The sequence below is a fragment of the Apodemus sylvaticus genome, chromosome 11, assembly GCF_947179515.1.
Source record: "Apodemus sylvaticus chromosome 11, mApoSyl1.1, whole genome shotgun sequence".
Taxonomy (NCBI): Eukaryota; Metazoa; Chordata; class Mammalia; order Rodentia; family Muridae; genus Apodemus; species Apodemus sylvaticus.
Window position 1 is genome coordinate 3,279,919 of NC_067482.1, and position 26,291 is coordinate 3,306,209.

Consider the following 26,291-nt stretch of genomic DNA (forward strand, 5'->3'; position numbering starts at 1 on the left):
AGTCAGTTTGTAGGCTAAACAGAAAGGTAGCAAGCTCAGAAGCAGTAGCTTTTCCTTAGGAGTTGTGTAGATCCCAGCAGCGGGTCCTTGGGTTCTGTGCTGCCCTTGGAGGACTGGCGGGAGCCAGCAGCCTCAGGCTTGTTCTGAGTTATGTGTTTGCGTTTGTGTCTGCTGACACTGCCTCCTCTTAAGTGTGGATCCACTCTTAGGAGTGGATCCACTTTTTTTTTCTGTATTTCTCTAATTTTATTTTTCTAGTTTGTTTTCAAATTCTTTCATAATCTTCCTTCTGGATTTTGTTGAAGTTTGTTTTAACAGCCTGTTCTCTATATTTTAATTTAATATTTTGGGTCTTTTTCTCTCTTCCCTTAGTTTAGGTTACGGACTTGTCAGTCTGGTTTGTCTTTTCAATAAATGAACTTTTTGATTAATACTGTGTATTCTCATGACAGGCTATTAATTTCTGACCTGATCTTTATTATTTCTGGCCACCTGCTTCTCTGGGGCTTAGCTTGTTCTTGTTTCTAGAACCTTGACTGACTTGGTCATTTTGGTCATTTTCAGGATATTACTTCTTAACCGTTTAATTATATATATATATATATATTTTTTTTTTTTTTTGAGAATTGAGCTACCTGTGTCCTAAAAGTTTTAGCAGATTGTGTTCATTTTCATTTGATTTGGTTCTAAGAATTTTTAAGCAGCTTCCTTGATTACTTCCCTGACCCACTTATGTTCAAGGGCTGAAGAAGAGGCTTACGTGCCTGTAAGAAGGCCAGCCACACGCTGGCTCACCCACCGTAACTGCAGCTGCAGGAGAGATGAGGTGCATCTAGCCTGCGTGTGCATGTGCCTACCCACACACAGACATGCATACAGACACATACAATCATTTTTATAAAAGGAATGTACTGTTTCCCAAGAATTTATGTAGTTTTACTAGCTATTGATTTCTGCTTTATGCCAGTATGACCTGCTAAGAAGAGAGGAATCACTTGATTTTGGCATTTGTTAAGAGTTGCTGTTTTGTGATTTAGAATGTGATTCTTGGGCTGCTAAGAAAATTGTGCACTCTGTGTCTGTTGAAAGGCGTACGTATTCTGTAGACCCCCATTTGACCATTTGGTCAGTGTGTAGCTTGACCCTCAAGTTTGTTTGTTGTTTTGTTTAGATGACCTGTCTAGCGAGAACAGGAAATCAGTCAGTTATGTTTGTATTGCTGAGAGGAGGACATGTGATCAAGGCAGCTTTTAAAGAAGACATTGTCAGGGACTTGCTTATAGCTTTAGAGGGTTAACTTCAACCATGATGGTGGGAAGCAGGCAGACATGCAGTCGGAACGTTTCTGCATCCCGGTCCAGCAGGAGGCAGAGGCTGGGGAAATAATTGAGAGGGACAGAGACAGAGATGATTGCTTCCTGAGTCTGTCTTTGTCCCAGGACTTTTGGCATCAGACAATCCAGCTTCGTGGAGAGAGAGGAGAGGCAGGGTGAGGGATGGCCTTTTAAACCTCAGAGGCCACTCCCGGTAACACACCTCCAAGATGGCCGCCATACCTCTTAGGCCTTCCCAAACAGGTCTACACCCTGGTGACTAAGCATTCTCATTCAAAGCACCGCACCCACTATTGTGTGGGTTCAGGACCGGGAAGCCCATTAACATTTGTGCTACGAAAGCATAATTGTCAGCATTCTGTGTGTGTGTGTGTGTGTCCCCTCTTTATTCAGATGTGCTGACCTTTTCTGACTTTTTTTAAACTGGTCTTTACTAGATAATAGGTACACCATGTTTTTAGCTTCTGCTTCCTTCATTGACTTTTATCTTTTGATTCCTAGGCTCAGTATCTATCAGTTGTGTTTCCGTGGAGACAACAGATGGATCTAAACTTTGTTTAGATGCTCTTTGCTAATTGCTGGGGTGGGGGCAGTGTGTACCACGGCATATGTGTTAGGGGAGAGCTTCTATATGTCAAGACTCTCCTTCCCCACGCCCCCGCGCAGATTCCAGGGTTCTAACTGCTCATCCAGCATGGCAGCCGGGCCCCTACCCCAGAGTCATTGCGTCGGCCACTGGTTTTCACTTTTTAATAATCATCAGCTTGTCTGCATCTCCTTGTGAATCATTTTGCTTTGTTACATTTTAAGCTATTGCTGAGAGAGGCTTGCTAATTTTTTGTGATTATACTGGTTGGTTTATTACTGGTTTTTCTTTCCCACCTGTTAGTATGGAGAGTATGCTAGTTTGCTATACTGGGAATGTTTGGTTTCTTCCTAGCTCTGTGTGGTGGTTTGAATATGTGTGCCCCCCATAGATTCATGCATGTGTTTTAAATGGTCGGCCTGTAGGGAGGGACACTATTGGGAGGTATGGCCTTGCTGGAGTAGGTGTGGCCTTGTTGAAGTCCATCACCACGGGGGGTGGGGGGTGGGGGGGTGGACTTTGAGATCTCCTGTGCTCAAGCTCTGGCCAGTGTGGAATCCAGGCCTCTAGCTGCATTCAGAACAAGATGTAGAATTCTCAGCTCCTTCTCCAGCAGCATGTCTGCCTGCACGCTGCCGTGCTTCCCAATGGACTAGTCCTCTGGAACTGTAAGCCAGACCTAATTAAATGTCCTTTATAAGTGTTACTGTGGTCATAATGTCGTCTTACAGCCATAGACACCAACAGTGAGACAGAAGTTGGTACCAAGGACTTAGATATTGCCATGATAGTCCTGACAGTGAGATGCTTTAAGTGAGACTTAATGTGCCATCCTAGCAGAAACATGGAAGACAGTGGTCCTGAGGGTAATTTGAACCACGGGGGTCTGGCTCAAGAGGTTTCAGGGGAGAAGAATTTTAATGTAGCCTAGAGTTTTTCTTGTGATATTTTGGTGAAGAATGTGGCTGCTTTTTGCCCTTGTCTGAAGAATCTGCCTGAGGTTAAGGTGAAGAGATTTAGATTAATTGCATTAGCAAAGGAACTCTCATAACAGCCTAGTGCAGACTGTCTTGTGGTTCACTCTTGAGTGTTTTTGATCAAGTGTACCAAGCTAAGAAAGGACAAATACAAAAATGTATGTTCAAAGATAAAGGGACACCTGAAGGAGAATGGAGTTTAAATCCTCTGTTCACGGAGACAAACAGATTAAAGATACTAAATGCAATTAAGTGAGTGGTGACCACGGGGCAAGATCTCACCCAGTTAAGCTTGCATCTTGTGAAATGGATATTCCTGGAGGAACATTACTACCCATTCTAAAGTTACAGTGTATTTGTGGTTGTATGAGGGACAGTTGTATCATGTTAGGCATTATTATGACCTGGTTCTTCTTTTCATTTGGACATGGGATAAGATTGTAGGTCAGTTGCTAAGCGCTGGGTTGTGATAGCTGTTCTCATTTGCCAATGTGACTATATCTAGAATGCACTACAAGCCAGGAATGGAGGTCACACCTGGGATCTGAATCTTGAGGTGGGATGACACATGCCTTTAATCCAGACCCTGAGGCACAGTGGCCATACTTAAAACAAAGACTAGGTCCAGCTGTGGTGGTGCACATGTCTAACACCAGCACTCAGGAAACAGGCATGTAGATCTCTGAGTTCCAGGCCGGCCTGGTCTACAGTGCAAGTTCCATGACAGCAAAGCTCAGACATGGAAGGAAACTGTGGAAAACAATGTTCTTCCAGCCCCAGCAAGCAGTCGGGCGGTGGTGGTGCACACCTGTAATCCCAACACTCTGGGAGGCAGAGGCAGGCGAATTTCTGAGTTCGAGGTCAGCCTGGTCTACAGAGTGAGTTCCAGGACAACCAGGGCTATACAGAGAAACCCTGTCTCAAAAAAGCCAAATCCAAAAAACCAGCCCCAGCAAGCAGCAGAACTCCACAGCTCTGGCTGTGTGGTTCTGGCTTTAGAATCAAGGATGGAATTTTTCACTGCGACTAAGTAAAGCCATGGAGGCCAGGCATGTGGCAGGAGTGCCCCTGTATGGAGGCCCAGAGAGACCATTGTGTGAAACTACACAAGGCTGTTGTGTGAAGCTGTGAAGGTAAAGCCTGGATTGCCTTGGAGGCCCTGAGATGGCGGAGATGGCAGTCATGGGATACCTGTCAAGGAGAGCTGCTAACTGGAAGTGGAACCAGCCCAAGGAGAAAGACGTGTGCTGCAGTCCACAGGACTGAAAGGAGCTGGAGATCTGCAGGGTGCGGACATCAGACGTGGAGATGCAGTTTGGAGTTTGTGCTGCTGCGTTTCAGTCTTGTTTTAGCTCAGCATTTCCTCGCTGTGCTCCCTTTCCTGTTTTGGAGTGGTAATGTATACCCTATGCCACTGTATGTCAGAAGTATGTGACCTGCTTTTTGGTTTTATAGGGGATTACAGTTAGATTGCATTAAGTCTCAGAAGAGACTTTAAGCTTGGGACTTTTAAGCCTTGTTGAGACTGTGATGGACTCCAGGGCATGTGAGGTGGGGCTGAGTGCATTGTACATATGTCATGGCAGAAGCCTGGGGGCTCTGTGGTGGCTTCAGTAGGGATGGCCCCCAAAGATTTTGTGTGTTTGAATGCTTGACCCATGGAGAGTGGCACAATTAGGAGGTGTGGCCTTGTTGGGGTAGGTAGGGCCTTGTTGGAGGAAGTGCGTCACCATGGAGGTGGGCTTTGGGGTCTCCTACACTCGAGCTCCACCCAGCATGGGATCTAGTCTCCTCTGGGCTGCCTTTGGATTAACATGCAGAGCCCTCAGCCCCTTCTCTAGCACCCTGTGTGCCTGCATGCTGCCATATTTCCCACCATGATATTCACGGGGTAATCTGCCTGGTAAGTGCTGTCAGTGATTTCTGACCCATTTGTTCCTGTGCCCTGACTTCCAGTTGGAAGGACAGGTTCTGTGGGGACAGCACAGCACTTGGGGACATAACTTGCCAAGCCTATACACGATCATTCCTGTCTGGGAAGCAACCTTGTGGGTATCCATCTGTAGAGAAAGAGTTGACTAGTCCAGTGGCTATAACATTAGCCTCTAGAAGTAGATTGTTTCTTTTGGTACTCGGTGGTAAGATCCCAAGCTGGCTGGCACATTTGTCAGTTCCCCTCTGTAAACCAATTATCCTGTGGCCAGCCTTTAATTTGCCTTCATCAAAACATCATATTTGTTTTTCTGCATACTTAATTCCATTGTCAATGGTTGTGTCCATTGACACATGTGGAATCCTTCGTTTTCACCAGATTTGTGTGAGCTACCAGCATAGTCTGAGACTGGGTTATGTTGCCATTTTAAAATGATGATTTCCTTCAAATATTTCAATGGGGCTTCATACCAAAAGCCTGAATAGCTTTAATAAGGTTGCCAGTATTCTCCAACTGAGGCCAGTTTATTGGGGATTTGTTGATTCCTTGACAGAGCCTGGCTGTAGCTTGTGTAGGAGCTTGCAGAACTTTATGCCGTCCCTCAGGCCCAGCAGGAAGTTGGTGCCAACGGCCACGCCTGTGGTCTCTTCTCTCCAGTGGAACAGACTTTCCCTCTGCCTGTCAATACTTGGATTCAGTCTTGTTCAAAAGGGAAGGGCCCCTTTTGAAGCGTCATGTCAGTTGGAAAGACAGGCGGGGGCTATGCCTGTACTCGGGGGTGGGGGTGGGGGTGGGTTAGGGTCGGTTGCCCTTGGTGTCCCTGCTTTGAGCTGAGCCTGAGTTGAGCTGCTGGTCTATATTCATTAGACTGCCTGGCTTTACTGTTGTCCACATCTGCCTCCCACGGCTTTTCTTCACCTCGTCACTTTGGGGCTATGGCAGATTGAGCTCAGACTTCCGGTCTTACCATGGTCTCCTTTAGGCTCTTTCTCAAGATGGAAGCTGGCCCTGCCTGCCCTTTGAGTCCTACAAAGGAAGAGTGGTCTGGAGGCTTGTGAGGGCTGTGACCCCCAGTCGAGTTCACTGAGGCTTTGGCTTGCCCCATGAAGAAGCCTTTAGCTTCCCCACCCTCGTGTGGCTTCGAGGCTGCACAACTTTGTCCCTTTCGGACTCCCAGGAGTCCCTGCTTGCTTTCTGCTCGTTACAGGTGTCCTGTCAGTCCTGTGGATGTCTGTGCCCGCCCTTCCTCCTCGCTTTAGGAGGTTTGTTTTTTTCCTGTTCTCTTACCACACAGGCGCATCCTCTTATGGGCAAGCCCTCCTATTCAGTTTTGAATAGCAAGCACTCCATTACTTGCGGCTCCCACCACAAAGCTGATCACATTAGCATTACATTAGTTCCGCCTCCGCGGAGGCCCTCACCCACTCAGATAGTCATAATGTTTTTATACATTGATTCTTTACAGTGTTCCATTATACCAAGTGTAGTTATACCTTTCATATTGTCTCAAGTTTTAGCTTATTAAACGCTTTGGATAAACATGTATATGTGATTTTTGAGAATTTTATACATGCATGTGATGTACACGGGGCATATCTACCCCACTCCCTTCCCAACTCTTCCCAGATCCCTCTAACATGTTTCTCCCAAATTCATGTCTTCATTTTTTCTTCTTGTTTTTCTCCTTTAACCCACTGAGCTTAGTTGATGCTGCCCACCCGCGCAGGTTTGTCCACGGCAGCATGAGCTGGTAAACAAGCTAGGAACAGCCTGGGTTGCTTCTTAGGGAACAGTTCTAGTACTCAAACTGGTATATCAAAGAGCTGGGTGTGCCCTCACAGTGGAGGCTTTACTCGGGACTCCAGTTGTTTAGGAAGTTCACCTAGTCACATCCTACAGTGCCGGGCAGAGGAGGGGTTACATGACTCTGTTCTTGACATTTACTTACTGAATTGCTTTAATTTTTGCCGTTTTGTTCAGTTCAGATGGATGAAACAGTGTGACTTTGCATGTTAAGGTGCTCGCTGTAAAGTCAGCTAAACCAGAGTTAGCCTCCAAGACACTTCACATGGCTTTTCCAGGTAGACTCTGTGTGGTGATGTGACTATGCTTGGCCAAGGGAGCGACACTATTAGGAGGTGTGGCCTTGTTGGTGTAGGTGTGTCACTGTGGGTGTGGGTTTTAAGATCCTCATCCTAGCTGCCTGGTTTGCCTTCAGATGAAGATGTAGAACCCTCAGCTCCTCCTGCACCATGTCTGCCTGGATGCTGCCATGCTCCTGCCCTGGTGACAATGGACTGAACCTCTGAACCTGTAAGCCAGCCTGAATTGAATGTTGTCCTTGTAAGAGTTGCCTTGGTTATGGTGTCTGCTCACAGCAGTAAAACCCTAACTAAGACCGCGGTTGAACCCAAACTCTGGTCCTTTGCAAGAACAGTATGCTCTCTTAACCACTGAGCCATCTCTTCAGCCCCTTTCACTAATTCTTGTTTGTTGTGGGGTTTTGTTTGTTTGAGACTGGGTCTCTGTAGACGAGGCTGGTATCAAACTCGAACTCACAGATGTCGACGTGTCTTTGCCTCCTGAGCGCTGGGTGTACACCACCATCACCAAGCTTAACCCTGGAGTGTGGAATTGTAGGTTGGCAATTGACACACACTCTGCAGTGATCATGTTTCTCCACCATTATCCACCTGCTCCTTCCAAGACAGCTGTTGCTCCTTTTAAAATAAACTGTAGGTGCGGATGTGGTGGGCCACGCCTTTAACCCCATTGCTGGAGACAGAGGCAGGCAAATCTCTGTAGGTCCTCGTGGTCCACATATGGAGCTAGGACTACACAGAGAAACCCTGTCTCTAAAAACAAAGAAATTCAAGCTTGCCTAAATTCCCTGGCCACCCCTAAGATACTTGTGTTTAATGCTAGTTGTTTTAATTTCATACACTCTATGTATGTGAGGATTTCTTTTTTTTTTTAATTGCCAAGTTTGGGATTTCTTTGGAAGTCTCGAAACTTATTATCTCGAAACTTGTCTTTGTCTCTTGTTCTTTTGAGATTCCAATGAAATAGATGCTAGGTCCTTATTATACACTGCGGGGCATTTATAACCTTGCTTTTAAATGTTTTTATATGCATGACTTGTCCTCAGACTGCAGAGGACAGCCTGTCAGCGCCCCTTACCCAGTCAGCCACCGTCAGCCCCCATCAGCCGCAGTTTGTCAGTTGACCTCTTGACCTCCCAATTTGCTCACTTCACAGCTACAGTTAAGCCTGCCCACGGATGTCCTAATTTTGTAATGTTATTGAGACCTAGAATATTGTCTGGTTCTCTCTTGAGATACACTTTACTGTTTTAGGTACCCCCCCCCCCACACACACACACACAAGCAGCTTTGGGTCAGATACCCCCCCACACACACACACACACAGCTTTGGGTCAGATACCCCCCCCCACACACACACAGCTTTGGGTCAGATACCCCCCCCCCCACACACACACACAGCTTTGGGTCAGATAAGTCTGGAATCTGAAATCGCTGTGGATCAGATTGTATTGCTAGTCGCCTTTCCTGCCCCGTGTCTAAGCTGCGCACTATGTGCTGTGTTTTGTCTGTGCCCAAATGCTTGCCTATATGCTGAACATTCTATTTATTTAAAAACTATTCAACTCTCTTGCAGCCTAAGATAGCATCTTTTAAAGAAAGGTTTATATGTTTGAATGTTTTACCTGTATACATGAATGTGTGTGTATCACACATGTGCCTGATACCAGTGGAGGCTAACAGAGTGGCAGATCTCCTGGACCTGGAGTTGCGGGTGGGTGGGAATCACCGTGTCAGTGCTGGGTATCAAGCCTGAGTCTTCTGCAAGAGCTGTAAGAGCACTAACCGCTGACCCATCCAGTCTGCCCCCCAAGAGCATCCTCACCTTTAAGATTTTTATTCACTTCTGCTAAGTGTTTGGGTGTTCCTGCTCTAGAATGCGTCCAGGTACCTTTGAGTTTATTTGGCCTAGTCAGATGGCTGTAAGGTCGCTAGCTAGCAAACCTAGTTAGTGTGTGTGGTCTTTGGCTTTGTCTTGATTGGTCCCCTGTGACCTACTTGCTTCTCCAATCCGTATTAATCAGAAATCCTTATGTAATTTCTCCGAGCGGGGTTTTTGTATGTTTTCTCACTTCCATTCTCTTTGAAGCTCTCTGGTGTAGCGTTTACATCTAGTAAAACACTTGCTCAATGATAGAGTGAGCCAGAAACACGAAGGGAAAAACTTAAAGAATAAAATTCATTTCTCCTCGTTTTGCTCTTGACAAATGGCTATGGAGCCCTGAGGATTCCCTGGAAGGACGCTGCACTCCGGGATAGGATGGCCGCAGCACAGCCTTGTGTAAGAGCCTGGTAGGATCTTGCTTTATGTTTGTGGGGCAGGAAAGTCTTGTTCTCTTCACAGAAACTGGCATGTTTTCTTTGAAGCTGTCTTTGTATGCTTTAGATTTCTTACTGTTGTAAATACTGTAAATAAGATTTCCTCCCTAAATGTTCTCATTATTTTGCTGCTAGGATGTGTGGCTATGATCCTCTTGTGTGCCAGCATTTCGTCTGTACTGGCTTCTGTGTCTTTTGTCTTGCTGAACTCTTGTATATTTCACTTAATTCCTTTAAAATTCGTCAGCTGTATCATCGGGAAGATGGTGGCACTGCCTGTTGGTTTACAGTTTTCATGCTGTCTTGTGTGTCCGTCATCAAGGCAACAGCACCAGGGTTCTTTTTGCCTGTGATTCTAATAGGCACACTTGTGTGTCGCTGTTGTTCTTACTGGATAAGATTGTTTGAAAAAAAAAAATCCGTTTTGTTTTGTTTTGTTTTGTTTTCTCCCTAGCCCCTGCTTCCGGAAAGACGACTCTGAGACTAATTGTTTAGTAATCAATTCCTAGGCCATAAGCTTCAGTTTGTTTCTCGACTATGTAGTAACTTAACCCATTCAAACTACTGTGTCTTCCAAAGGGTTAGCCACCCGTTCTCAGCTTCTTGTGTCCAAGTTGGGGGCGAGTCCTCTTTATCCTGTCCTGAGTTCAGCACCGCTGGCTTCTGTCTATCTGTCTCCTCTACCCTCCAGCCAAATCTCGCCTTCATTCTGTCCTGAGTTCATCCTTGTGGCCGGTTACCTCTGCTGGGCTCCTGACCTCTAGCTCTCCAGCCTCGGTGCCTATCACTATTTCCCAGAACCCTCTCTTCCTACCAGTGTCCCACCTCCTACTTCCTGCCTCAGCTCATTGGCCATTGGCTTTTTTATTGGCAGGTGATATTTATAAGTGATTCTCTCTACATGAGATCTTGCCCTTTGAGGTGAAGAAAGCTACATCAGTTTCAGCAAGAGCTTCTCCACCATATTTTAGATTGCTGTGTGCGTTTAACTTGCTGATGTTAATAAAATACAATTGATTCCTGCCTCTAAATTGCTCTCTACCTTAATATTGTGAGCTTGATTTACATCTATTTTATTGAATAATTTTATATATGTGTATGGATAAATTTGATCTGTACTTATGTTTTACCTGTCTGGATTTTGTGTTAAACTAAGTTGGGCTTGCCTCAAAAGATGTTGTGAGATTTGACCTTATTCACATTTTGAAGGTGTTCACATCCGTGCAGTTTACTGCCTCTCTGCGGACTTGCTTCCCACCCTCCACAATCGTGGGTCGTTAAACTTTTCTCTACTTTCACTAGTTTTCCAAGAAAACCCGCTATTGGTATTTTATTTATCAGCTCATCTTTCACCATTTCTGGGGTTTTGTTGTTGTTGTTGTTGTTGTTGTTTTGTTTTGTTTTGTCTTGTTTTTTTGTATTTCTAGTAAACATAAGGGGAGTCATTTCCTGCAGGTATCCATTTGACTGTATTGCAGATTTAGATGCATGAGAGATATCATCACTCACTTATTACATGCCAGCTCAGCACTGATTTCATCTTTACCAGATTTCTACTTGAGGGGTGTCCTAGTTAGGGTTTCTGTTGCTGCGATGAATCGCTATGACCAAAAGTGACTTGTGGAGGAAAGGGTTTATTTGGCTTTCACGTTCACACTGCAGTCCATCACTGAAAGAAGCAAGGACAGGAACTGAAGCCGGGTAGGACCCTGGAGGCCAGAGCTGATGCAGAGGCCACGGAGGGTGCAACTCCCTGGCCTGTTCCCCACGGCTCCCTCAGCCTGCTTTTTTGTAGAACCCAGGACCACAGCCCAGGGATGGCACCACCCACAATGGGCTGGGCCCTCCCCCTTCACTCACTAAGAAAATGCCTCAGACCTGGCTCTTGTGGCCTCCTCAAATGACCAAAGCTTGAGTCAAGCTGACATAAAAATAGCCAGTTCTGGGGAGTTTGTAAAAATTTTTTCAGGGTTTAAGATGCAAATGTTAGTAATATTATATTTGAAAACAAACTCTGGGTTTTAGATTACTGAATTTTACAAATATATATGTATACATATATATGTATGTATGTATTTTATTTCTGATTTCTGTCATGCGTATTCAGGATTTAAGTGAAGCCATTAAAATTGCCCATACTATGCCCTACGCTTTTGCTTTACCAGTTAGATTCTGAAAGATTGGTTAGGGCTTCAGTACTGGTGCAGCTTGGTCCGTCTCCCCTACCCATGGCTTTGTTTCTTACATTTCCAGACTTTGTTTTAAGTGTATAGAAGTTGATAGCTATTTAATCTACTTAGTGGATTGTTTGGTATTTCAGATACCAAAAGAAAAAGCTGTCTTCTTCTCCCTCCTGTTGGGTGCCTTCTAGGCCTGCCTTATGTCATGAACACATAGGCCGATTTTACTATTTTGTTCCCTTTGAAACCAATAAAGTGCATCCCCATTCCTGCAGAGATTTAGCTGGGTTTGCTTGTTCCTGGCACTGTCTTAGAAACCCCTCCTGTCTCATCTGAGATGCATGCTTTCTTAAGTTCCTGGGATCCTTAATGGCCCTCAGGCCATTACTTACGAACATCACAGTCTCTCTGTCTCCTTCCCAGGGGACAGTCAGCAGAACTCTAACAGTTACTCTAACCCCCAGTTACTCTAACAGGTAGCAAGTTCTCTAGCAGCCTGGGCACTGAGCTGAAATAGGCTCCATGGACCTGCGCCTTTGCTTTCCTAAGTCACATCAGCATTTAGTTTGTTAAAGTTTCATGACGGGCAAAACAGGCTCTTTGTTCTTTTAAAATGTGCTCCATGACTTTACTCTTCCTTCTGTTTAACGTGCCTCCAGCACCTGCTCACGGTGCGGTCATGACAGTGACTTCACTCCCTTCTGTTTTAAAGTCCCAAGACCCTGTTTTCATAACCCCGAGAAATGCTATCACTGTTGGTCCATCTGTTGGTGTCTTTGAGGCAGTTTCTCACTCTGTATTCCTGGCTGGCCTGGAACTTGCTGTTAGGCAAGGCTCTGCTTCTGCCTCTGTGAGTGCTGGCACTAACAGTCTGTGCGACCAGGCGCGGCAAGACCCTGCATTTACATGTAATTCTCTCCAGTTCTCCAGTGTCTCTGTCCCATTCTGTGTTGAGGCTTCATTTCTAGTTCCTGTTTTCCTTTTGCTTCAAAAGGTGAACAAGTTGAGTAGAGGACTCCTGCAGGCAGTCCTCCCTCGGGGTGTGTGAGGGCCCCTAGCCCTTCTTATGTGAAGCTGGTTGGTTATGGTAGCATAAAGCACAGTTGTTGTGAGCCTAACAGCTCTGCCAGCTCTCCAGCTCAGCAGCAGAGTTGTTAATAGAGTAGCAGTTGTTAATAGAGTAGCTGTGGTCCGCAGCTGGTGAGAAGATGACAGGGTGACTGTGGTGCTGATGGTGGAGGTCTCTCTGAAGTCTGGACGGTGGTTACCGGGAGAGAAAGCCCGGCGAGGAGAGGTGGGTGGGTTACTAAACCAGATGTTGTAACCTGGTTCATAGATGTGTGTCGTTCCTGTGTTAGCCAGACAGATCCGTGCTGCTGTTAGTTTCTCTCACGCTGGGACTGTCCTCCGTGTCCCCATGCCCTTTCTCCTCCAAAATTAGGCTGTTACAACAGCATCCAAAGTATTTTAAATGGCTTATGAAAAGCAAAGTATCTTTTTACTGAACTCAGGCCTAATTGTAATTGTTTGTGTTTAATTATAACTGGTTTGTGTAACACATTTTGTGGGGGGCGGGCATGGTACTTCTGAAAGAGGTGCAGAAAGAAGCTCATTTTGGCAAAAATAGAAAAAGCCGAGCTGGTAGCACAGCATAATCCCCGCATGGAGGCCAGCAGTTAGATACTAAAAAGCCAGACAAAATCACTAGGCAAGCCAGGCACAGAAGAGGGCCTTAATGTGATTTAGAGACCGTGACTGAGTTGCAATCATAGCCCAATCATGGGTTGAATAAGACATCGTGTCCTCTATGGAGATATATTCCAGCAAAAGACTTCTGCGGCCACCATCTGTCCCCCATTCGAGGAGCACGTCTCACGGAGTGGCTGGACCCCAGTGGGATGCACCAAACACGCTTAAACCTAGGCTTGCCTTCCCCTCATTACAGGATCTGAACATCACCCAAGCTTTGTGGGGATTACTAAGAACAGTAACAACGGGGGACTTCTGGTCTACCTGTAGGCACCCCCCCACCCCCCACTTGGTCTTACACGTGCTTTAAAATGTGTCTTTTATGAGGTCAAACAGAAAACATTGGTTACAAAACCATTTCAGACCAGGCAGTCTGACCATCCAAACATCCGAGGTTAAACAGAGAACTCCAGAACTCCGTCTTTGGCTCACTGTGACAACTTCTGGGGAATGGTGCCATTCTTATCCCAAAGCACCTTTAACTGGGCTCGGGAGACTACTACAGTCCCTAAGATGAGCCTTTCAAGGCTTCCTTCTGCGTTTGAGAAGCAACAGTGTGATTTGCTGCATGGAAAGTAATCTTCCTTCAGCTGCTAAATATCTTACTGACTTTACTGTTGGAAGGAGTGGAATTATATTATTAATATTATTTAGGAAGCACCCTAAGTCTAAAGATCCCTAGTCAGTCCTTAAAAAGATTTTGAGTCATGCTCTATTCTGTCATGCTTTTCTGTGAGAAAAGGGGGAGGGTGGGGGTGCGAACCATTTTATTGTTATCATTGTATGAAACTGTGACCCTTAATTGGAATACAATGAAACCTTATTTGGGAGCTGAGCTGCAATTAATAGAAGCAAAGAAAAATAGAAACAGCTTTTTTTTTTTTTTTTTTTTTTTTTGGATTTGGTTTTTCCGAGACAGGGTTTCTCTGTGTAGCCCTGGCTGTCCTGGAACTCACTCTGTAGACCAGGCTGGCCTCGAACTCAGAAATCCGCCTGCCTCTGCCTCCCAGAGTGCTGGGATTACAGGCGTGCGCCACCACCACCCGGCGAAACAGCATTTTTTAAGTGCAGCAGACATAATGAAAACTGTCGTAAGAGGCAAGAAACAAGGTTTACTGCCATTCACTTTACATGAATGGCTGGTTAGGAGGCAGTGCCAATGGAGCCCGTGACTAAGGAAGTCAGCGGACCAGCGTCCTGGAGGAAGCCTGCATGTGCTGGATATGGATATGCAGGCATGGATAGCTAGCCTCATCTACGTTCACAGAATTATCCCAGATAACCTGAGCCGTGATGACAAGGCTGATGAGGTGAGTGGACGGATGGCAAAGGAGGATTCTCACACAGTGTCGGTTCCTGGCCGTGGAAAACCACTGACTTTGGTGGGGGAGGGGGCCAAAATTCACAACACACTTGAAATTCAAGAGCAGGAGACTGGGTAATATCAATTCTGAATAAAGCCTTGGCCAGACAAATCTTAGCCCCCAGGCCTCTGCCTGAGTGTCACCCCCACAAATGTGAAAGGCATTAGGCAGAGGAGGGTGACCAGCTGTTCTCTATCTCCCCTGAGTTCCAAACAAAAAGGACTGCATGTGTGCTTAGTATCAGGGATTTGGGCCAAGAATGAGAATTATTAGTGACTGAAGTTTCTGTCAAAGTCTTTAAAAAAGACTCCCTCGGAGTCTTACTTTGACGCAGGGAGCCCTGTAGGAGGGATGCTGAGGTACACAGGAGTTGGGAAATCTGGAGCACTGAAGGCAGTACAGACACCCAAGTAAGAGTGAAGGGGTAGGAAGCACAGGGTTAGCCTCACCACTTGCATTTAGCTAATTAGCTTCCCAGGAAACTGCTTTTGGAGAGCGCCAGTCTTCAGTTTTGGCTTTCTTGGTTGACATAATTTTGAGTTAAATCTAGTTCTCGTTGGCATCTCCTATGTGTGCAGTTTTGAACAGCTGCCTCCTGCCTGGTATTTCTAAACACTGGCATCAATAGAATCTGATTTTGAGGGTTAGTACCATTTCCCCTCCTCTTCCAATTCCTCCTGTGTTCCACTCCCCCTCAAACTCATGACCTCTTAATTTTGATAATTGTTAACATAGACCCTCACATATAAATATGCAAATACAACCTGCCGGGCCCACTTAGTGTTGCTCATTTGAATATATGTTTAGGGACGACCACGAGGTATTGGGTAACTTGGAGGGGATCATCCCTGAGGAAAACTGATTCTCCCTCAGCTGTCATCGGCTGCCTTACAGCGCTTCCTTCGGAGGCCAGGTCCCGTGAGATTTCCTTCATCCACACTGGGTCAACTGGTGGTGGCTTGTTTAGGACAGCCGGGTAGTTAGATTTCACAGGTGTGGCTCCCCAGTCTTATAAGACACTGTCTTGCAGAAGTCGTCATCCTCTGGCTCCGTCCACTCTATTTCTACAATGTTCCCTGAGCCTTAGGTGTATGGATTGTGTTGTAGACGTATCCGCTGGGGGGATGGGCACCTCATGGTTGGTTCTGGCCAGTCCTGGCTTTCTGTCATGATCTCCGCCCACTGCATAAAGCTTTTTGATGAGGAATGAGAGCTGTGCTTGCTTCTCTCTCTCTCTCTCTCTCTCTCTCTCTCTCTCTCTCTCAACTAGATTCTTCCCCTCTCCCACCCTACCCTGCCCTGAACAGTATACTTTTCCCAGCATGCCCACTGACTCAATAAGAATCACAATCTTCCAGACTGAGAACCATGAGCCTTAGAGCCTGTGCCAGGGATATGGCTTTGAGGCCTTGGGGGGCCTCAGGACGTTGGATCAGAGAGCAAAAATGCCCAAGGGGAGACAGTTGTTGCTGCTAAGGATCCAGGGGGATATTTGTGTTAGGTTAGAAGTTTTGGGTGTCAAGCAAGCCATCTGTGACCCACTTCTACCTTCAGAGTCACTAATTAGAGACTAGCAGTATCAGGAAACCGGCCCTGTGACACGGTATGCTACTAAGTATTTAATGTGTAGTTTCCCTCCCATCTGGTGCTCTGTCTGATGTGGCTACAGGTACCCTGTATATAACATCTGCCGATTTCAGTCGTGTAAATTCCCCCACTGTGTCTGACTACAAGATGGGAAAATGAAACCATGGCCTTGGGAAGTTAGGTAGGTCCCCTCTGGCTCACTGGTGTCCTTTGTCACATACATACAGAAGCATCGACCTGAGCAGCGTCAAGGCAGCAGCTGCCGTTGTCTGTACTTCTCCTGCGTGCCTTATGACAGAATCACAAACGCAAGCCAGAAGCACGGCTCCTCTGAGATCTGCTCTATTGAGGGGTGGCGCTTCATATTGCTGTTTGTGGTAAAGTCACCCAGTCCCTTCCAGTGAAACCATGGACTTACACACCAAAAGATCAGTAGGGAGCAGTACGCATCAGTCCCTGAGGCAGGAGAATTGCTTGGATCCCTAATATGAGGCCAGTGTAAACAACATAGGGAGGCTCCCATTTCAAAGACAAAAAGCTTGGAAGCATGTTTTATTTGGATTTTAAAATGCTGGCACTTAAAGGAGCCATAACATACTGATGACAATGGCACACTGTGTGTCTCTGTTTTTAAGCCGGCACATAGCTCTGGTACAGCAGAGCTGTATCTCCCAACCTCTGGATGCTACAAACCATCCACCTAAGAACTGGAATGTCCCGTTGCTTTCCCATTGTCTTACTTCCCCGGGTGGAGGGGGTTTATTTCATCTCACAGCTTGTGGTCCACAGGCACTCAAGGCAGTGATTGATGCAGAGGCCTGGTACGGATGGCTCAGTCAGTCATGGTTCTTATGCCATCCAGGACTGTGGGCCTGGGGTGGGACCACCCACCCACCATGGGATGGATCCACCCACGTTCTCAGTCAAGAAAATGCATCACAGGCTCCCCCAGAAGCTAAACTGGCTGGAGAGTTGTCTCGGTTGAGATTCTCTCTTCTGAAATGATTCTATCCTGTGTTCAAGCGGACAGAAAACTAGCCATTTACTTTTGAACTCCTGCTTCCTGTAGTTAAATGACAAAATCATTCAGTATCTGTGAAAACCCCCTCAATTTTAGAGGAGAAAGCAGTAGATTTTGAGAACATAATCACCAACATATCTATACTGATACATTAAATGACTGATAATGTTGATAATAATGAATTCCACATTTATGCGCTGGTTTTTGAGAACAGTGCTTGGGTGACATTTTCAGATCGGGAGAGAGGCTTGGGCAGCTCAGAGAGCAAAGGTCCCAACCCAGTGTTTACTCATCCTGGATTTTCATCTGTAGTCTCTGACTCCTAAAGATATGTCTTGCCACTGCTGCACGGTGCTGAATAACCACAGCCTTGCCCAGACTCAGACTCTGCCAGTGTTCAGATGTCCCTATGTGATATGTAAATGACCAGTGCTTCCAATTTTGGGGACGTGTATTTGACTTGGGCAGGGCAGGAGTTAGAAACATTAGACTACATGAAATTCTGTCTTTTCTACTGACAGAATTTATGTGCAAATAAAATTACCACCGTTGTCCACATGCAATTTTGATGTTTGGTTTGGGTGATTTTGTTCATTCTTTGGCCCTCCTTGGTGTTGGGTGTATTGATGATCATGGCGGCTCTGAGTGCTTGTCCTCCCTTGATCCTTAGCAGATATTGTTTATGAGGAGTTCTATCAAGTCAAACTGTGGGCTAGAGAGAAGGCTTAGCAGTTAAGAGGGCTTACTGCTTTTGTAGAGTACTCAAAACCAGTTCTTAGCACCCACAAGCACACACACACACACACACACACTCACATATACATGTAACTCCATTTCTAGTGGACTCAATGCCCCTTTCCTGGTCTCTAAGGGTTCTTACTTGCATGTGGTGTCCATAAAGTCATGTAGGCAAACACATATAAATATACATATTTTTAAAGTCACACAAAGACATTGCTTCCCCAAAGGTGTTCCAAAACAAGCAGTTTCCCTCGATTCTAGAATGTGTGCTCAGGTGAGCCGCTGCCAGGGTAAGTAATTGTATATAAATATATAGTTTCCAAACATGATACAGCCATATCTGGAGCTGTAATTCTGATTCTAATATCCAAGTTTTACAAATGGTGCCATGGTTGGGTGTGGAACCACCAGATGGCAGTATGTGTGGACGAATAGAGCACATACCCTCTGCGTCTGTGTGGTGGGTGTTCCTTTTCTTAGTTCACAAAAGATGTTTTCTTCTTTTTTCCCCTTTTTTCTTTCTTTCTTTTTCTTGGCATATTCTCTCTTTTTCTTTTCCTCTCTCTCTCTCTCTCTCTCTCTCTCTCTCTCTCTCTCTCTCTCTCTCTCTCTCTGTATGTGTGTGTAGAAGCCCACAGTTGATATCAGAGGTCTTCAGTCTTTTTCCACCTTCCTGAGGCAGTGTCTCTCACTGAACCTGAGGCTTGCCTCCGGATGCTGTCTGCCTCCTGAGTACTGGATTACAGGTAGACATCCTTTTTTTTTTGTGGGGTCTTGGGGTCCATATCCTTCCCACTTGCATGAAAGCACTACAGCGATCTCCCAAGCCCACAGAGGATGCTTTTTAAAACAGTCTGAGAGTGAATGGTTGATAAAGTCACTGTAGAGTTGACAAGTGTGACCTGGAACATGGCTGGATCTTCTAGAAACTATGATACTCTAAGTGATTTCCAAGAGAGACTGAAGTATTCATTAAGTTGCCCTGGGGAAATGAGACCAGGGGAAATTGGAATGGAAAATATTAAACTGTTAAATCCAGTGCTCATTCATTCATTTCCTTGTTTTGATGAAATCCCTGACTAAAAAGCAACTTTGGAAGGATTTATTCTGTCTCATGGTTTGAGGATGCAGTTCATGGTGGGGGCAGTGTGGCTCAGGACTCCAGGGAGGTTGGGGTGGGGGCTGTGCTGAGTTTCTGGACTGCTGCTGGTGTTGGTGTGTCCACATCAGAGCTCACAGCCCACCAGGTCCCAGTTTTTCAAAATGTGTCTGTCCTTCCCTGTGTCTGTCCTCCCCTTTTCCTGACATGTCAGCTAGGTCATGTGACCAGCTCTCTATGTTTACTAACGTATTAAAAGGCCATAGAAAATAATAAAAAGAATACTTTTTGGTTATAAACACTGCAAAAGAGTAGGCTGTGTTTGAAAAGAATACTGATAAAATTACACCATTTCTGGGCCAGGGAGAGAGGTCAGTGGGCAGGAGGGCTTGCGAGCAGGAGGGACTCAGTTCAAGTCTGGAGAACACAAGAAAGAAGCCGCACGTTTGCGCTCTGGGTGCCCGGGCCCGTGTTTAGGGGAGCGATCTAGAGACCTAGAGGTCCAGTCCCACCTCCAGAGTAGTAATTTATCAGAGTCGAGTGTGGTTCCAATGTGGGTTCTGTTGACGTTTGTTCCACGGGAAAAGAAAATCTGTGCCCCGGCACCATGCATGCCTGGATCGATGCCTGCTGCTGCGCAAACATCAATTCCTGATGAACCCCACATTCAGGGCGTAAGAATAGGCAGATTCTGACTCAAACCCCAGTGCAGGAAACAGCCCCGAGTAGATTATGTGAGACATAAAAGCCCCTGACCAGAAACAAGATATCAACAGAATAAACAGGCTGCCTGCTGAATAGGAGAGAATCGGCAAACCTCAGATGGGCCAGTATCTGCCATATACAACGAACTGCAGACATTAAACATCAAGGCAACAAAGCTTCCGGTCAACAAATGGGCCAAAGATCTGCTTTCAGAAGAAGGAAGGCAAATGGTCACACGTGCTTTAAAAAGTCAAGGCTTTACTCACCAAGAAATGCAAATAACTTTGAGATTCCATCTCACCTCAGCAAGGGTGGCCACCACGGAAACAAATGCTGGTAAGAATGTGGGGGAAATGAGCCACTGGTGTGTGTGTGTGTATGTGTGTGTGTGTGTATGTGTGTGTGTGTGTGTGTGTGTGTGTGTGTGTGAGAGAGAGAGAGAGAGAGAGAGAGAGAGCAAATTACCATTTAATAACTCAGCTATATGATTCCTAGGCATAGCTGACTGATTCCGTATTCCACTATAAAAATAGTTGCGTGTTCATGTTTATCTATGCTTAATCTTATTTCTATTTTTTATGATCAAGTATCGTGACAAAAAAGGAGAAGGTCTTTATTTGGTTCACAGGTCCAAGTTACAGTCTGTCATAGTGGAGAGCCAGGAGTAACTGGAGTGTAAGAGAGTCACAGCTGCACAGGGGAGCGGCGCGCAGGCTCACTCACGTCAGCATGCTTTATTGGCTCATACAGTTGAGGACCCCCTGCCTCGGGGGTGGAGCTACCCACCATGGGCGGGTCTTCCCACTCTGACTAGGCCCTGCCTCGGGGGCGGAGCTACCCACAATGGGCGGGTCTTCCCGCTCTGACTAACACGATCCATATAGTCCTTCATAGGTGTGCCCAAGGGCAAACGTGATCTAGACAGTCCCACACTGCGATCCTCTTTCCAAGGGACATCACGTCCGTGCCAACAGTCTAAAAACCAAACATCATACGGTTCTTTTCATGACAGGAAGTGAAGTCAGCCTGATGCCCATCAAGAGGTGAGCGGAGGATGACAATGTGGTGGTGACACAGACACTGGGATTTTATTTAGCTGTAAAGAAAATGAAATTATCAAGATTTGAGGTTAATACGTGGAACTGGGAAACTATTTTAAGCAAGGTAACATTGTGCTCAGAAACACGAGTACTATATGCTCTCACTTACATGTAGATCCCAGTCTCTAACTGTTAAATAGACATGTGGTAGAAAGCATGCATGGAGGCCAGGATGCTAGAAGAAGCCATGAGATTGGACAAAAGAGACTATTAGGGAGCGGATGAGAGGACAATAAGGCAAAGTAGAGGGGGGGGCTTGCAGATGAAAGGTTAGAGCAGGGACCTGGGCAGGGAGAGAATCAGCCAAAATGAAATATATATAAAACCCTGTATTAAAATTTGTTATTTTGTAAGATGTTAAAGATAGATAGACAGACAGACATCTTGTAAGCCAAGTTTGGTAACATGCTCCTGTAATCTCAGCACAATGAAGGTGGAGTCAGGAGGAAGACTGGGAATTTGAAGCCAGCATAGATGACATAGTGATACCTTGTGAAGGAGGAGGAGGGGGAGTAGGGGGGGAGGATGGGGAGGAGGGAGAAGAAAGAAAGAAAAATAAAAGAAAAAGGGCAGGTAGGGAGGAAGAAAATTGGACAGTCTTAAATGACTTGAATCCAGAATAATAAAGAATTCTTACAACTGACTGAAAAATAAAGTGTTTAATTAAAATGTGCAAAAACGTGAATAGCTACTTTACCAGAGAAGACTTAAAGGGCCAATTGGCATGTGAAAAAGTAACAGTATGAGTCATCAGGGAAATGCAAATTAAAACTACCATCTTGTTCCAATTATCTAGTGTTCTGTGACAAGCCAGCCTCAAAAGTGGTAGCTTAAAATGACAATATGTTTTCTACACGTATCTCTGCCAACTGGGACGGCCTAAGGGACAACTCACCTCTGCTTCGCCTGGCACAGGCTCAGCCCTCTTGGATTCGGGGCTGGGACTGTCTGCAGTTCCGTTCGCTCTGTTTGGCAGTTAGTGGTATCTGTTAGCTGGGATGATAGCTAAAACTGTTCGAACATTTTCACATCACCCTTCCAGAAACCCAAGACTCCTGTCAACACTGCTAGGTTCCAAGAGCCAAGCGCCCCAAGGGTCAGGACCAGTTAGAAACTGCTCCACTCCTGCCCTGTGGAACACCAGCGAAGTTCTGGTTCTTATTCTGCATTTGAAGTCAGTCACTGAGGTTGGTCCCTATACAAACGGAGGGAGCGCATATCAAAGCCCTGAAATCACCTACATCTTCTACAAGTTATTTGTGCTCCCAAATACATTCATTAACCCTTCCCACACACACACCTCCCCTAAGACTACAGATTTCAGCATCAGGATCAGGCTCAAAGAATGTACCTGTCTAAGCTGTGTGCGCGCGTGCGCGCTCTCCAAACAGAAACAAGTCATCTGAAGACCTATGAACTAAACTGATTCTTTCTCCTCACCTTCATACAGCTGTGGGACGGATGACACTCCAGAACACGTTGTTCAGAAAGAGAAAATGGGAGACCACAAAAGCCATTGTCCCACCCACTCTGAAATCCACTACAAAGGTGCTTGCTACCATGTCCTAAATTGGAGCTTAATGTTATTATGTGGGAATTATTATAGTTCCTGGCTTCTCTTGGGCTTCTCTTTGTCAATTTTTTTCTTGAATTCAGGATTTATTTTTCCTTGCACATAAGAGAAGGTGATTGTGATGGTTAATATTATCAGCCTGACAGACTCTGGGATCACCTAGGAGACAGGTGTCTGTAGACGCCCGCCCGGGAGGGATTATCTAGATTTGACTAATTTACCACCTTACCTGCCAGAGGAGTGAAAACAAGAGAGTGAGCTGAACCAACATCCACTCTGCTTCCCGACTGTGTCCCAGGATATCGCCCGCCGCATCACACTCCCGACTGTCTGTGGAGCCACATGACCTGCTGCTTCTGGATCCTGACTGTGGAGCCACGTGACCCACTGCTTCCTGCTCCTGACCCGTGGAGTCATGTGACCGGATGCTTTCATGCTCCTCATCATGGCTTCTGTGCCATGGAGGACTGTATCCCTTGAACTGTAAGCCAAAACAGATCCTTTCTCCCTTGCCAGGATGCTTTATTACAGCAACAGGAAGAGTAACTGCTGAATGTTTCTGGGTCAACTTCCTGGCCTAAGAAGGATCTAAAATTTTTCTTCCTTATATGGAACCGGAGTTGCAGAAGCTGTGAGCTGTCATGTTGGTGACTGAACCCTGGTTCTCTGGAAAGCAGCCAGTGCTCTTAACTGCTGAGCCATCTCTGCAGCCCAGGAAGGGAGGATTTGTAACGCCCTTACAACTTGGAAATTGTGCCTAAACATAAAGTAAACAATAACACAAACATAAACCACAACTTCTTCAGTAAAGACAAGTGGGCTTTTGTTTGGGATATTTAAGAATCTCATCACTGACCACTAAACTAAGAAAATGCTACAGATATTTCCAACATCAGAGATGCAGCTTTGTGGCTTAGGTCAGAACGTCGCTAAACACCTGCCACCATAATCACCAGACTCTAAGAAAGGGAGAACTAGATTATCTAACTTATATTTCCCAACTTGGCCAGACTCTGGCAACAGATTTCCAAAGCATGCAAAGAAACAAGAAAGAGATGACTCACACTTAGGAAAAATTAACAACAGAAAATGTCCCAGAGGCCCAGACAATGGCCTCCCTGGGCAGAAACTTCTTATCAGTTACTTTAAATATGTTCACAGGTAACTATTTCTAAAGGATGTCTTAAAGGTATGAGAATGTCTTAGAGGTGGTGCATCGCTGGAGGGAATACATTAAAAAGTAAACACAGAGATACTAGAAAGGTACAGTAACCAAAACAAAAGTTTCACTGAATTGAGGTCGCAGGTAAAAGAACTGGTGAAAAGATCAGTTGAGGAAAACGAAGAAGAAAATTGTATCTAAAAACGAAGAAAATGAAAGGAGCTTCAGAGATCCAAGGGGCACCTCTGAGCACACCGCTGATCTGAGGGGCACTGTTGATCTGAGGGGCACTGCTGAGCAGGCCACTAAAAGCTTCGTGGGAATTCCTAAGGTCTGTGAAAAGAAAGGGCAGAAGTAATATAAGAAAATCTAATACCAAAAGTTTAACCTCTGCATCTAAAAATTCAAAAAAATTCCAATAGAAAGACAGAAACATAGGAACACTCTCACCAGGGTCCACACGGCAAAAGCCAAACAGTCCCAAATTAGCAGGATGAAGGTAACTCATCACACACATTAGTGTTTGCGATCTAGTGTTATGTGTTACACACAGGGACCCCCAAAAACACTGACATTGAATTTTTCCCTAGAAACGGCGGAGGTCAGAGGCAGCAGGTAATACTGCCTAGGTTCCAAACCCAAGATTTCTGTAGCTGGCAAATGGGTTAGGTTCCCAGCTTACATCAGGTGGCTCACAACTGCCTATAATGGCAGTTCTAAGGGACCCAACTTCCTCTTCTGGTCTCCTTGGGACGGGGTACATACACATTCATACAGGCCCTCACACACACAATAAATAAGTAAATAGGGAGAGGTTGCTCAGTGGTTAGAGCACTTTCTGCTCTTGCAGAGGACCAGGTTCAGTTCTCAGCACTCACATGGTGGCCACAACCACCTGAAACTCTGGATCCAAAAGATGTCACCCTTTCTGGCTTCTATTGGTTCCTGCACACATGTGATGCACACATACTAACACAGGCTTACACACTTACAAATAAGTAATAAAAGAAGAAACCAAGACAATCTTGGACAAACAAGACAGATCTATTGCTTTCTGACCCTACAGGAAGTGCTAAAGGGAACATTTTAACAAAATGGATAAGAAGATGGGGCCCAACTATAATACTGTGCACAGCACACTCACAAATAGATGGACAGGAAAAGACTATATAAACAATAACTAAAATATATTGGGGGACTGCAGCTGACTATGATTTGCCTCATGCTCTAGCAGGAGAGTGACTTTGCCAGTCGCAGATAGTTTCTGCATTTGTGTGATATTTGGAATTCTTTGGACTTTTCAGAGGGTATATAAATGATAGGGCCCCTGAGAGGTGGGTGTTTGTTGGTAGTTGTTGGTTGTGGTTTTTAAGTAGTCAAGCACAAAGAAGAAGGAGGAGGAGGAGAAAGGGAGGGGGAGGAAGAGGGAAGGGGGGAGGGGAAGGAAGAGGAAGAGGAGGAAGAGGAGGAGGAGGAGGAAGAAGAAGAAGAAGAAGAAGAAGTAGTTACATATCTTGATGGTAAAGATCAAACTCAAGGACCTCAGCAGGAAGTAGTCTTATGATAACATCGCCCCTTTTTGACCCCTGACTTTATTCAGGGATCTCTTTTCTTAACCCATTATTCTTATTGTCTTTCCTATCTAATGTTAGGGGCTTGAAATGGTGGAAGGAAAGTGGTAAAGAAGGGTAGAAGAAAGAAGAAACCAGTCAAGTAGCAAAAACCAGCTACAGGGGAGCGTACACTAATGTCAAACATGTTAAACTTGAAGACAGAAACTTGTTATTAGAGGCAAAGCAGGAAAAAAAGATCAAACCACCAAGAACAACTAACAGGAATATAAACAGCATATGGTATATGTAACAGGATCTCATATTTCAAGAAGAAACTGAATAGAATTAAAGGGAGAGATAATCAATTCAAAGTAGCATTTGTAATCTTTTAATACCTCACATTCCAAAATAAATAAGACACAAAGACAGAACATCAGTGAGGAGAAAGGATATTTGAGCATTACTGATCAGATCTGCCAGGTCTACAGAATGCTCCATTAAAGACAAGCATGGTGGCACACACCTTTCATCCCAGGACTCAGGAGGCAGAGACAAGGACCAGCCTGGGCTACATGGTGAGTTCTAGACCAGCCGGTGTTACACGGTGAGAACTGCTTTGCTCAACAACGGGATACACTCCTTTAAGTGCACGTGGACCATCTCCCAGCTTAGTCAGCCCATACATTAGGTCAGAAAACAGGCCTCAACAAATACGCACATCAAAATCATACAAAGCATATTCTCTTACAGTAAAATTAGAAGTCAGTAACAACAGAAAATTGGGGGAATTCACAAATATGTGAAAACCAGCACAGCTCTAGTAACTCGTAGACACTCAGTCAACATGCCTAACAACTAAATCAACAACTGGTCTAAAGAGAGTGAAGAAGGCTCAGTTAACCACCAAAGACAAGAGAAAGATTCTTGGTACTGATCCTGCACAAAGGCTTAAGCAACAGGCCTGGCAGTAACTGTCCGGAGACTGACAGACCACAGCCTTGCACAATAGTTGCTTCTGTGGGAATGTCTGCCTGGAGATTGCCAGTCAGTCCTTCAGGGATGTCATCCAAGATACCAATCCTTGATGGCTTGGTCACTGCTCCAAACGGCTTCTGCCACCTACTTCATTTTATCTTAAAAACTCTCCTCTCCTGTTGCATACCTGAAAACACAACTTACCATGGCACTCACAATCCAGTTTCTCAT

At 45.4% G+C, this 26,291-nt stretch overlaps 1 pseudogene; it reads right to left on the reverse strand.

Moving 5' to 3' along the window:
• Positions 1 to 4,734: 4,734 nt before the first annotated feature.
• LOC127696239 (calponin-3-like) lies at positions 4,735 to 26,291 on the reverse strand (annotated as a pseudogene).